Below are 3,978 nucleotides of genomic sequence, written 5' to 3' on the forward strand. Positions count from 1 at the left end.
CCATTATCTTCTTTTCATAATATTCAGGTTATACTCTATTAAGTACAGCCTGATTTCTCTCCACACATGAGGGCAGGAGTATACCTCTTTGTTTTGCTTATATGTTCTAAGATATTGCACAGTGCTGGCATATGGTAACTGCTCAAAAGCTATTTCTTTAATTAATTAATTTGTCATGAGTCAGGGTCCTGGTTCCATTGCTAACCTTCCTTCCAGATACCTCTGTGACCATGGAAGATTTGTCGTCTTCCTGTTGATTTTGTTTTTTTAATCTATAAAGTGAATTTTTGAGACTGGCTAATACATTAGGAACTTCCACTTCAGAATGGTCTTGAAATGCTATATGTACATTTTTTTAAATTAAGTAATATTAAAGTTTTGCCTTTAAGAATATTTCTATAGTAAATTCTTACTGATAGATGAAGGTGAGAAACCTCCTTACCAGTTCAAAGATATTATCAGGATAGGAAATCTGATTATTTCGAGCAGGAGGGGAATGCTTATTTTTAAACATTTGGATTTTTCCTGCATTTGTTAGTTTATCAGTTCTTAGGAAATTGAAACTTGAAGTACAAGCACCCAATGCTAAATGTAAATGTATCGTACACCTAAAATGTGCCGATAAAAGAATTTAAAGAAGAAAAAAAGCAATTGAAACTTGGACAAATTGATCCAGAGTCACGGCTGCAGGAGCGACTGTCAAAGAGAACTGGGAAGGCCCACTGAAAATGAGAAAGGGACATTTGTGTGCACGCGTGTGACCTGCCTTCTGCCTTGCCCAGCCAGAGAGTGGACCCTTCTGGAAGTGAATAGTTGTGTGCCGAAGGTCTTACCTCACAGGCTTGTGCAGACCGTGTCTAAGGACATTTTGACCTCTCTCCATGCTTCTTCATCCAACTCCATATTCTTCAATCTTCCAGCCAGGTTTTAGAAAGATGCTGTAGGTGCAGAGGGAGCTTGAGCCCCACCTGGCTCCCTGAGCAGGATTCCTTTCTGCTTCAGAGAGTGACCAGAAGGGAATAGCTCATGCTGAGATTTGAAAATCAAACAATGCTTTTGACCCTTGCTGATGTCTTTCATAAAAATGTGTCTAAAAGAGTGACTGCAACCCACCAGTCTGTGCCTGCATCTCATATTGCTTCAGGACATTCATCATTCTCTTCCTTCCTCTGCTCTGGTTTCATCTCGTGGGGTTTTCATTAAAACCTGGTCTGAGGCGCAGAAGCCATGTCAGTGTTATGAATGGGGATGAGCTAGATAACATCTACTGGCTGGGAGGGAGCCTGGGAGACCCTTGCTGAACTGGTATGCTGGTTAAGGCTCAAACTTCAGCTGAGGCCGGTCCTGGGGGACAGAAACTCCTCTTGGGCTCAACAGCTCAGGGTTGGAGCCAGTGCCCAGTTAGAGGGGTGAGAAGACCAGGAGCCTCATGGGGCTTCGGCCCTTGAGAATCCATGCCATGCACCAAGGGAGGGTGGGTGCATGGACGTGGAGGCACTGGTCTAGGCCTGCTCCCAGCATGACTTGGGCCTGCAGGGCAGCTTTGGAGCCAGCAGTGACCCTCAAAGCCAAGGTAGAGGGGCTTCTGGGCCACCACGGTCTCGGCCCTGTGGTTCCTATGTTGCTCTCTCTTCTCCCAGCAGGTAGGTGATAAGAGTCTGCTCGCACAGAACAATGAAGAACTGAGGTTTATGGAGCAGCTCTGGGCCAGGCAAAGAGCTCAGTGCCCTATATATAGTGACCTTATGGTGTAGAAACTATTTTCTAGGCCAGGAAATTGAAGCACAGAATAAATGACTCATTGAAGGCCTACAGCTAGTCAGTAGTGGAGCTAAGGTTTGGACCCAGAATATAAGACTTCACAGTCCACACCCTAATTACATGATCAAATGATCCCAAACATTCATGCCAAGCACCTGACACATGAGTATTTATAGATGGATTAATAGGCATTTAGTTTGTTGGAGTTCAATGGTTGACACAGTAAAGATCAGTTACAATTGTTTACCTTACTTCTTTGCTTTGTTTTGTTTTGACAGCACTGGAGATTGAAGCCAGGACTTTGCAAGCACTGTCCCACTGAATTACATACCCAGCCCTTTTTATTTTTTATTTTGAGAAAGGGTCTAAGTTGCCCAGGCTGGCCTTGAACTTCTGATCCTCTTGCCTCAGCCTCCTTAATGGCTGAGATGACCAGCATGTGTCAGTCACTACGCCTGTGACTACATCACCGTATCTAATCACAAAGGTCTTCTCCTTAAATTTAGAGAAATATTAAAAAAGTAGTGAAATGATTTGCCTGGGATAAGGGATCAATTAAATGGCTTACAAGTGAGATTCAGCCTAAGATTTCTGCCTAGAGGAATCTTTGTTGTTTCTATGACCGATGTGTGGGGGCTTATCGAACAGGGATGAGGACCTCTTGAGCTCTGAGGACTATTTTAAAAGATCTGCAGTGTGAGCATGAAGGAAGGCTGAGTCTTAGAAGAGCTCTGCCTCCCAAGACTTTGAAGAAAGTGCTTACACTGGAGCTCCAATTCCTCATCTAAAAACTGAGGGCAGTTAGAACGGGATGCTTCCTTGCAATCACCTGGACAGCTGATCCTCACCCAAGTGGTTCTGGTTGAATTTGTCTAGGTTGGGGCCTAAATATTCGCAATATTTTTTTTTTTTGGTACCAGGGATTGAACTCGGGTCCTTGCACTTGTGCAGCAGGCGGCGAAAACACTGAGCTAAATCCCCGGCCCGTATTCACCATATTTTTAAGAAGCCCTGGATGCTAATGTGCACCCTGGTTGAGGACATAGTATCTGATGACCTCTTACTTTCCTGCTAGATCTAAAGTTCTAAATCTGTGCTAAAGAGCCACTGGGCAAAGAGAGAGGTGGTTCCACATGGGATTTAAGGGTAGTTTGGTTTCAGAATCTGGAAGTAGAGAAGTTTAGAGGCACAAGATGTTTATATATATATTCACATATATTTGAACAAACGTCAATTTTATCCACCACGTTTGACGCTGTTTGTGGACTGGAAAATGTCTGTATTAGGAAAATGTTGCTTTCTCTCTAAACTGGCCAAAATAAATTAACCAAAAATCCTTGAGTCATTCTAATTTGATTTTAGCCTGTTGTAGCAAACTATGGAGTGTATTGTTAAGAACAGAGCTAAGGCCTGAAAGCTGTTGAAGAGCCTGAGCAGGTAAGTGGGGGGAAGGTATTTGCTTTGTAAATATGTGGCCGCAAAGTCTTTGTTGGTGAGTCACTCTTTTAATAAAGGTGGGACCATCACTCTCTTGGTAAAGGGGCTAGGAAATAATGTTAATATGTTAATTCAGTGGTGTAGTAGGAAATATTTAACAACTGGGAAAAAAGGCTCCAATTTGTAGCATTTGCCAATTTCTCTAGTGTAAAACTCTATGCCAACAAATGCAGAGTTGAAGGGGTACATACAGTTGACTCCTGTGAATCATTACAAACTGCTCCAGCACATATTTTAGGTTCATAAAAGAGCATAGTGGACAAATAAATTAATCAGTCAGATTGACAGTCTCTGTTGTTGAGCTACCCAAGCAGCCAGAAAGCTCAGAATTGAGAATGAGGTAACAAAGGTGTTTGTGAAGGGTCAGGGAAAAGCAGGAAAGAAAGAAAGATGGGAGGTAATATCTACTCAGTTGTCACTTGTGCAATAAGTGGTCACAAGTTGTTTGCAAGCTCCTTCAAGATGTACGTGGTTGTGAGCTGGAGAACTCAGCATTGCAAATTGGACTTGACTGTAACCATTTACAATCTAATTTAGCTCAGGTCTAAATCTTGGATAGTGCTCATGGTGATGGAGGATGATCCTTACCCAGGGGTTTATGATGAGGAAACTTTAAATGAATCCTTTGTAACAGAGAGGAGACATAGTAGATAGGGTTTCCATGACAGTGATCATCTTGCTCCTTATATCTAAGGGAAAGAAGCAGCAATCCATAATGTC

The sequence above is a fragment of the Heterocephalus glaber genome, unplaced genomic scaffold, assembly GCF_053883595.1.
Source record: "Heterocephalus glaber isolate CG9 unplaced genomic scaffold, H.glaber_assembly_v1.0 deba00001118, whole genome shotgun sequence".
In the NCBI taxonomy this organism is placed as follows: domain Eukaryota; kingdom Metazoa; phylum Chordata; class Mammalia; order Rodentia; family Bathyergidae; genus Heterocephalus; species Heterocephalus glaber.